General features: G+C 40.1%; 1 protein-coding gene across 4 annotated transcripts in view; it reads right to left on the bottom strand.

The window, feature by feature from the left end:
• Positions 1-1623: 1623 nt before the first annotated feature.
• The window catches only part of RNF182 (ring finger protein 182), a 35460-nt gene continuing 27110 nt past the window's right edge, over positions 1624-9973 (bottom strand). For all 4 annotated transcript variants that reach the window (XR_015743115.1, XR_015743113.1, XR_015743114.1 and 1 more), the window contains exons 2-4: positions 3831-3877; positions 2549-2702; positions 1624-2045 (exon numbers count right to left, since the gene is read on the bottom strand). The gene's annotated coding sequence lies outside the window, so the exon portion shown is untranslated. The remainder of the gene's footprint in view (positions 2046-2548; positions 2703-3830; positions 3878-9973) is intronic.

Below are 9973 nucleotides of genomic sequence, written 5' to 3'. Positions count from 1 at the left end.
AGGTTCAGATTGGTTCGGGTGAATTGGATGTTAATGTTACATCTGGTTCGCTGAACCGGTATTTCAACCAACCGGCTGACCGCGCCCACCCTGCCCGTCCCCTCCCAGGAGTCTCTACGCAATGCAGGTAGGTGCAGGGTCTGCATGGAGGCTCTGGGAGGGGGGAAAATGGGCCTTCTGCAAGTCCAGAAACAGGCCCGTTTCCGGCTTCCAGTGGGCCTCCAGAGCCTGGGGTAGGCTGCTTTCACCCTCCCAGAGGCCCGGGGGAGGCCTCCAGACCCTTGGCAGGGTGAAAAATGGCCCTCCCAGAAGTACCGGAAGTTGTGAAATGGGCCTGTTTCCGGCTTCCAGTGGGCCTCCAGAGCCTGGGGTAGGCCGCTTTCACCCTCCCAGAGGCCTGGGAGAGGCCTCCACATGGGAGGGTGAAAAATGGCCCTCCCAGAAGTACCGGAAGTTGTGAAACGGGCCTGTTTCTGGCTTCTGGTGGGTTTCCAGAGCTTGGGTGAGGCTGTTTTTGCTCTCCCAGAGGCCCAGGGGAAGCCTCTGGACCCTTGGGAGGGCGAAAACAGCCTCCCCCGGGCTCTGGAAGCCCACTGGAAGCTGGAAACAGGAAGTTTCAGTAGGCCATGCCCACCCAGCAACCAGGCAGCAAACCAGCTGCTGGGATTTTTGAATCCTACCCCTGATCCTATACCATTCTGGCCACCTCCGATGATAGAGCATCCACAACTTCTGGAGGCAATCTGTTCCACTGATTGCTTATTCTGTCAGGAAATTTTTCCTGATTTCTAGACTGATCATCTCCTACATTAATATCCATCCATGGCTTCTTGTTGTGCAGCCCCTTAGATATGGAGCATTGCTATTATGTTAGAGCAGTATTCTGGAGAGAAAATGAAGCTACCGTTTCTTCATGATATTTTTCCAATGAATGTGTAACAGTGAGTGAGGAAAAACCTTGAAAAATGGGGCAAAGAGATGCTGCCTAAGAGCGGGTACAGCCCACAGTTTTACAAGCAGTAGAGAAAGAGGGAAAGAAGAGACCCTTCTTAACTTCTCAGCCTGAAAAATAAATGGCGGGTGATTTGAACTTTCACGCTTGCAATATTCTATTAAAGTAGCCTCAAATAAAGGAGCAGTAGCATACCTGGTCTGTTTCCTATCTGGTATACTGGGAAGGCTGACATCAATCTTGGAAGTCTAATAATACTCTCTTCCAAAAAGAGAAGTTTCTGGATCTGATCCTCAAGGTATGCCGTTATCCGCCCAACATCTGGCAACAACATTGTTAAAATACTAGCTGCAAGTAGAGACACGATAACCAATTTTCAGAATGCCATGATACAACTAACCAACAGCAGGGGCAGAATTTCCTTCAACCAGTGGCAGCACAATACATGGGACTCCGCCAAAGCACCTGACAAACTGCGGGTTAGCTATGATTTTACCACTACAAAAACCTGGTAAGAGCATAGCAGGTTATATTATTAAATTGCACTTATTTTATGCTTTGAAATCTTTTAAGGGTCCTAATAGGAGCATACAAATGTCATAGATAAATAAGATGGGAGAAATCTTTTCAAATTAATAACAAAGGCTCCACAGTTAGCTGCTTAAGCCCATTTTATTGTTTATTGGTGAAACAATAGAAGCATTTAACCACTAGGTGGAGACGGCCTCATATTCAGTGAGGAATAAAAGTGGTTGATCTGGTGTCTGAGAACATTTTTTTCAAATGCTACTTTCTTTTGTATTTATTTCTTTGATCAGCAGAATTTGCCTTTTTGAAAAGGGGAATGAGTAGAAAGAAACATATTATTTCTCAAGAATTGTAGTTTATATTGGTCTACATTTAACATTTGAGTAGACTTCTCTATAGACTGGAGTTTGTCTTGTTTTCTTACATTCTGTATCTTTTGTGTTGTTTCCATAACTGATCAGGAAAGCTGGATGGACACTAGAAGAAGAATCCAGGACATCATTGCTCTGCTAGCAGTTGGATATCACTGTACAACAGCAAACAGAATTTGCAGCTGTGGAAAATCCTGGAAGGAAGAAAAGCTATTATACATACTAGCAAATCAAATATTTCCTGTAAATTCAAAGGATAAATAATGCTACTGTGTTGTTACACATCCACCTCATCAGGAAATCTTGTGGAGAGGTCAATGACAGCTCTTCCTTGTTCATTTCTGCATCAAGAAAACTGATCGTCAAGCAAATAATGTTTCATTCCAGCCAATAAATCATTATTTGGTCACCACCGTTTCTGCTTTATCTGGAACTGCTTTGGGATGTTGCATGTGTAAGAACATAAGGAGAATCTTGCTGTCAGACCAAAAGACAAAATTGCTGTGTATGTGTGTGTTTCATTCATTCCATGGTAAATGAAAAATGGATTACATAACGATCATAACAAAACCATAGTCACAAATCACTCAATCAAGAAGTCATCTATCGCTATCAAGTTTCTGGAATAACACTGTTTTCAACCTAACTTCTAGTGGGAGTATATTGATTCCTACACAGTGTTCTTCTATATACTTACAGGTTTGTTGCTGAAAGAGAGTTTAGATGACTTTCAACTAGATCGGATAAGTGACTCCTTTTAACACAATATTGAATGGTGTACAAATGCTGATGGTGGCATTATATCAGTGAGGACTCATCACAGCTGAAAAAGGAATTTCTTTCAGTTGCCACTGTAAGATAAGCATGCTTGTATAAACAACACTGAGAGGCACAAAAGGCCATTGATAATAAAGACACTGAACAGACGAGAGGACAAGAAGATTTCAAAGATGCTTGCCAGTTCTAGCACCAGTAATTTATATCTCAATCCACAGAAATGTTTTATTCCTCTGGAGGATAAAGGTGGAGGCATGGTAGCTTTTGTATCATACATTGCTAGAGAAAAAAGTATATTTGCCTGCATGTAAGAAAATATAGGGTATGGAGTTAGTTTTACTGTAGGTATTATTTAAACTCTTAGGTTGTGGGGAAAGTGGCAATGAATGGATTTTAGGACAGGGGTCTCCAATCTTGGCAATTTTAAGGCTTGTGGACCTGGCTTTAGGAGGCATTTTAAGAATCAAATTGTATCTCTCTAACCTAATTGTTCCCTTTGTTATGACTGCCATTTAAAACAAATGAAAGAAAACTCCCTTAAGACTCATTAAGCAGTTTACCAAGCCAACACATCAGTGTATTGTGCTAAATATATTTGTTGGAACTGATGTCAACAGTAGCTAACATTTATGAAAAGCTTATGTAATACAATATTGGAAGAGGGTTGAAATATTTATTTTTCCGAGATGAGCCCTACTATTTGCCTTACTCCAAAATTTAAAATCAACACATCACACATCCGAACTGTATCATATTAGCATAATATTAGCATGAAAGTCTTAAAACCTAGGTGGCTGACTTTTAATTTTTTACTACGGAAAAAATGATGCTTAAATGAACAGTAGCTTAAACATTTCAACTCTTAGCAGGTTACTCATTACTCCTCCGTAGCCATTTGAAAGATCATATAGGAAACTAAGACTAACATGTAATGTAGTGGCTGGAATATAGTACAAAACTGTTTATTTAACCAGCTCAATCTGTGTACTGCATTATGACTATAGATAATTCTTGGGTTATAACAGCAATTGGGACCCAAATGTTGCTAAATGATGTCGTCATAAGATGTGGCATCATAGGACATTGCTTAATGAAGGCAATTCCAGCAGTCTCATCTACCATCTTTGAGCAAGGATAATGTGGCTCATTAAGTGACTATTTCACATAAGTGTAACTTTTTACTAGTTTCCCCATTGACTTACCAGGAAGTTGGTAGGGAACATCAGAACTGTTGTGGTGTGCCGGCAGCCTGTGGAGACAGCAGCAGAATCAGACAGCGGGAAAGAACATGGGCAAGTGCGGGAGTCTGGGGAGGACTCAAACAATGGTCCTACATCCAATACAGAGATGGGGCCAGGGCCATCTGGGAGTTATGTGCTGACTCCGGAACCTCCAGAATCTGACAGCAGCAAGGCAGAGGAACCAGGGGAGCCCGTTCCCAGGGTGTGTGCGCGCAGAGCTGCCAGAAGGCAAAAGCAGTTAAGACAAAAGGGGCAACTCGGGAGTAAGGTTTGGAGGTGATTGCCCCTTCTATAAGATATAAAGGAAGTGCAAAGGAACAGGAACATTTTCAGAAAGCAACGTTGTTTCGCTCTGGTCGGTTTGGAACCTGAAAGCTCTGTGGTGAATTTGTGCTCCGTTTTGAAAGACGAATTGGTTCTTTAGTCGTTCGAGTAAGGTAAAAGTGCGTTCTTATCAGACTTCTCCTAAAGAACTTTGGCAGACTTCCATGGGACTATTTACAACTGGTTGAGACTCGTTAGGGGCTGTGAATAACAATAATTCACAGCCATTGAACTAAAATAAAAGGATTTTGGATTTAACGTGTGTTTGTTGGTGTCTCCGAAAACCTTGGTCAGAACAAGAACCTACATTCTGTGATCGAGGGAATGCTGCGATAGTCAGAACTATGAGGACCCAGAAACAGCATTTGTTCAGTGCTGTCGTAACTCTGAATGGTTGCTGAACGAATGGTCATAACTCGAGGAATCCCCGTAACTCGTTCAAATGCCTTGTTTGGTCCCCCAACAAAGCGAAGAAAGAAGAACAAATGGCCTCCGGTTGGATATAAGGACCTACCCATTTCTATTTCTCTCACAGACATTCAGTTCAATATAAATTATACAAAACACACAAATGGTATCATGCATAGCAGGAGCTATTTCATTTAATGAGGTAGTTATTTAAATTTGCAGTAAATCAAAATGATCTTAAGATCAAACCTGCATAATAGAATGGTGAAATATAAAAATGTAAAGCATCAAAAACACTACCCTTGCTTTCATCAAGAGACAGAGAGTAAAACAAATGGCTTTTTTATGACTGTAAAAGCCATTGTTATATTATCTGCATGAGAAATAGGCATTAGCCATTATCCTTCATTTACCTGCACCAGTGACATCTCTGTAGGACAAGGGAGTGAATAAATGAAGCAAAGTAACTCTTTTGGACCATATTTTATTTGCTGACAAGATGTGCCATTGTAATGGAATACCACACAGCTATACAAATAGTCTTCATACCGACTGTAAATATTGTGCTTGACTTACAAGTTCGTTTAGTGACCGGTCAAAGTTACAAAGGCACTGAAAGAAGTAACTTATGACCAGTTTCACACTTACGATCATCTTCATGGTCACATATTCAAAATTCAGACACTTGGCAACTGACTCATATTTATGACATTTGCTATGCTCCCGGGGTCATGTGATCACCTTTTGCGACCTTCTCGCAAGCAAAGACAATGGAGAAGCCAGATTCATTTAACAACCGTGTTACAAGCCGTGTCATGAGCCGTGATGGTTAGAATGCAGTATTGCAGGCTAATTCTGCCAACTGCCAGCAGTTCGATTCTCACTGGCTCAAAGTTGACTCCGCCTTCCATCCTTCTGAGGTAAAATGAGGACCCAGAGTGTTGGAGGCAATATGCTGACTCTGTAAACCGCTTAGAGGGCTGGAAAGCACTGTGAAGCGGTATATAAGTCTAGATGCTCTTGCTCTTACGAACTTAACTGCAGTGATTCACTTAACAACTGTTTTGTTTAGCAAACAGAAATTTGGGCTTCAATTGCAGTCGTATGTTGAGGACTGACTGTACCTTATAGTAGAATTCGGGGAGTGTGACTGCTGATTCTCCAGATTCCTTATTTTGAGACAGCACCCAGATTTTTTACAACCCTTCAGGCTTCTCTGGCTATCAAGTTTTGACGCTTCAGAATGAATTCATCATCTGAGAGGGAAAGAAATTAGCCCTTCTGGGCACCTCAGTGATCCAAATATTCAGAAGGTAGTGAGATGATGGTGATGCAGTTAATTCCGGGACTATGACAATAAGATTATTATTTTTTTCATAAGGTTCTTGGCCTGGAGATTGAACATTTCAAGACTGGCAATGAGGGAGTACACATGAAAGGAATGGACTTGATAAGGGAGAACAGCTCTGCTGCACCCACATTTAAAACCAAATCTCGATGAGCTCATGATCAAAATCCAAAGGCAACTGGCTTCTATTTATGACAGTTGCGGTGTTCCGGGATCACCTCTTGTGACCTTCTGACAAGCAATGTTGATGAGGAAGCCAGATTCACTTAACAACAGTTTGACTAATTTAACAACGGTGACAAGAAAGGTTGTAAAATAGGGCAAAATTCACTGAACAAATGTCTCGCTTAGCAACATAAATTTTGGGTTCAATTGTGGTCATAAGTCAAGGACTATCCGTATTTATTCTTTTCTTTTTTTCCAAAGTCTCAACATATTTTTGTAATGTGGTGACCAAAACTAGGTGCAATAGTCCAGGTGAGGCCTTACCAAGGCTTTACTAATAGTAATACTTCACGAGATTTTGTTTCTATGCCTCTGTTTATACAACCAAAGATTTTATTAGCTTTTTGGGCTGCTGCTGCACACTGTTGACTCATGTTTATGTGACCGTCCACTAGGACTCCAAAATCCCTCTCCCAGTTACTGTTTTTGAATCCGGGTTCACATCTTGGTGTCATTTGCAAATTTGATGAGTTCCCTTTCTATTCTTTCATCTAAGCCATTTATGAAGATATTGAAGAGTACTGGGCCTAAGACAGAACCTTGTGGTACCCCACTGCTTCTTCCCTCCATGTAGATGTAGTACCATTAAGCACTACTTGTTGAGTACAGTTTGTCAGCTAATTACGAATCCATCTGGTGGTGATGCTATCTATCCCACATTTTTCTAACTTACCAAGAAGTAGGTTATGGTCTACTTGCTGAAGTCTAAACATACTATGTTCATGGCATTTTGTTGGTCTACTGATTTAGTCACTTTGTAGATTGCGGATTGTAGATTCAACAGTTTTTAAAAATTAAATGTACTTTCTAAAGAAATCCCTCTTGGGAGAAGTCATTAAAATATTTACTGTTTTTAGAATACATTTAGATAGAATGTAGAACATGTGATCTATGGTACAATTATCTGCCTTCTTTCCTTTTCTCATTCTGCCAGCAGTAAAGACATCCGGTTGGCTAGCCTTTGCAACAATGACTGCCAACACCTAGTTGTTAAGGTGAGCTTAAAACATTTTAAAACATTTAAGCAGATCCCGGGTCTGGCTAATACTTTAATGAAATTCATAGGAAATTCCAGAGCTGCAAGCTTGACAGGGAAGTAGAGAAAACGGTTTAGTAGAAGACTAAGACTAACTACTCATGTATTATTTTCAAGAAAATAACATAAACAAGAGCATATAGTCACTAGAGTTGTGTAACTTGAAGGTGTGGAGTAGTTTTTCAAAATACAACTAATTAATAAGCACATGGTTAATAGAAGAACACAGTATCTACCATGTTTAGAAGATGAACAAGGAGCACACACAATAAATAAGAGGGATAAATATGCAAGATACATTCACTTTTGCTGCATGCTTAAATTGCTATAATAGTTGCTTTTAGACAAAGTTTAACTTTCTCTCTGTAAAACGCAGGTTCACACTTCCATTCCCATGCATTTGATATACACTGTTTAAGAATAAATTTTCCCTACCACCCACCAGGCCTTTGGGGCTAGGAGAGATCAAAAGCATCTCTTCCCTCCCATTTGTCTCTTGGCCTATTATTTCTTCTTTGCTCAATTTACAATCCTATAAAAAAAATGTGATTTAGTTCATTTCCAATGGAGCTGCTTCTCAACTCTGTGCTGCGCTTTAACGATCCCCATTTGTTAAAGTTGAAAGGGAAAGCTAATTAAATGAAGCCTGCAGAAAAAGGAGGGGCCAATTCTGTGATGAGGTTGCTTTATCTTATACAAGCAGCCCAACACCTTTCCCTTTGTTTTTCTTTCTTTTACTTTTAATAGGCCCTGTATGCATTCATTTACTCACCAGAGTGTAGAGTTTTGTTCCCTTGGTTTCTAAAACAGCAAATGACTTAGAAAATAGGACTGTTGCATCTTAGTCTCAGTTTGACAGAAATAAAAGAAAACTGTCCTGTTTTTATTTTCCCCAGTTATTATTTTTTTCCCCTTCAAGCAGAATCCCACTAGTAACTGTTAATATCACAACTCTAGCATATCTTGCAGTCAAGCAGCATGTGAAAGATGTTATTGCAAGAAGGAGTATGCAAAAGCAGCCCAAAGAGGAACAGGTTTTATGGAAAACCTCAGGAATATTGCACAGGTAGTCCTTGACTTATAACAGTTCATTTAGTGACTGTTCAAATTTATAGCGGCACTGAAAAAAGTGACTTTTGACCGTTTTCCAGACTTACAACCGTTGCAGCATCCCCCTGGTCACGTGATCAAAATTCAGAGGCTTGGCAACGGACTCATACTTATGACCGCTGCAGTGTCCCGGGGTCAGGTGATCTCCTTTTGCAATCTTCTCACAAGGAAAGTCAATGGGGAAGCCAGATTCACTTAACAACCGTGTTCCTAATTTAAGAACTTCCGTGATTCACTTAACATGTGTGGCAAGAAAGGCTGTAAAATGGGGTGCAATTCACTTAAAAATGTCTCCCTTGGCAACAGAAACTTGAGGTTCAATTGTGTATTACTACTACCTGTACTTTTTAATGCCAGGTAAAACACTCATATTATTACTCGTATAATTTCTGACAGGAGAGAAACACCAACTGCTTCTCTATATCCTGATTTAAACCAAGCGTGGGATCCTACCGGCATAACCAGTTCGGTGAGCACACGCTTTGCTGCGCCCGCGTGCACAGTACTTGTAAAACAACTTCTCCTGCAAGTAATCACCATCTCCTGCTGACACGCGGCACTCAGCTGTGCCGCGCAAAGCAACGAAGATAAGAATAAAGGACAGCCTCTAAAATAAAGCGCTCCAGGTGGGCGGGCAGGCCCAACTGAAGGAAAGAAGATCTTTGGAGAGAACCAGTTTGGTGTCAGCTGCTCTTCGGAGCTACCGGTTCTATAGAACTAGGCCAAACTGGTAAAATCCCACCCCTGATTTAAACCTCTAAATTCAACTTTAATTTTAAAACTATTTACTCACTCAGATATGAGTGTGGAAGTGAAGAGACAATGTGCACATCATAAAAATTTTAAGGTTTCAAATAATATATTTAAATCTTATAGAACATAATGCTTTGTTGTTAGCTGTGAAGTCATGTCCAACCCATCAGGACCCCATGGGCAATGTTCCTTTATATTCCTCCAGAAAATAAAACAAACATTTTAGGAACTGTTCAGGGGATGAGAGAAGAACTTATGATGCAGTTCAGTTATATTGGGTTTAAAAAGTTGTAAAATTTTGTAAAGTACTTTAAAGACTTGGAATGAAGTAGAATATGATTACTTCATTACAGATAGTCCTCAACTTATAACCACATTGAGGCCAACTTTTGTGTTGTTAAGTGAGAAATTTGTTAAATACATTTTGCCCCATTTTCTTGCACATTTGTTAAAGAGAATTACTGAAGTTGTTAAATTAATAGCAGTTGTTAAACAAACCTGGATTCCCGATTGACTTTGCTTGTCAGAAGGCCCTAGAAAGTTATCGCATGATCCCAGGACATTCTAACCATTATAAATATGAACCTGTTGTCAAACATCCAAATGTACATTATTTGGCCACAGGGATGCTACAGTGGTGAAAAATGTCCATAAATCACTTTTTTCCAATGCCATTGTACCTTCCAACAGTCACTAAACCAACTGTTCGTTTATAATAATATAATAATGACTATCTGTATTAATGCATATTATTATTTCATTTTTAAAGGAAATAAAGAATTGGCTTTGAAGGCACTATTTCGAAACACGCAGAACATGATACTGTGTCAACATAAATTCTTAATGCGTAGGCCAAAAACCTTGCATTAGTATCACTGCCAGCCACAACTTATAAACATT

Source organism: Pseudonaja textilis, chromosome 3 (genome assembly GCF_049901715.1).
Source record: "Pseudonaja textilis isolate UNSWEBS1 chromosome 3, rPseTex1.2, whole genome shotgun sequence".
Taxonomy (NCBI): Eukaryota; Metazoa; Chordata; class Lepidosauria; order Squamata; family Elapidae; genus Pseudonaja; species Pseudonaja textilis.
The sequence above is the reverse complement of the archived record's forward strand: the minus strand, read 5'-3'. Positions and strand labels throughout refer to the sequence as shown.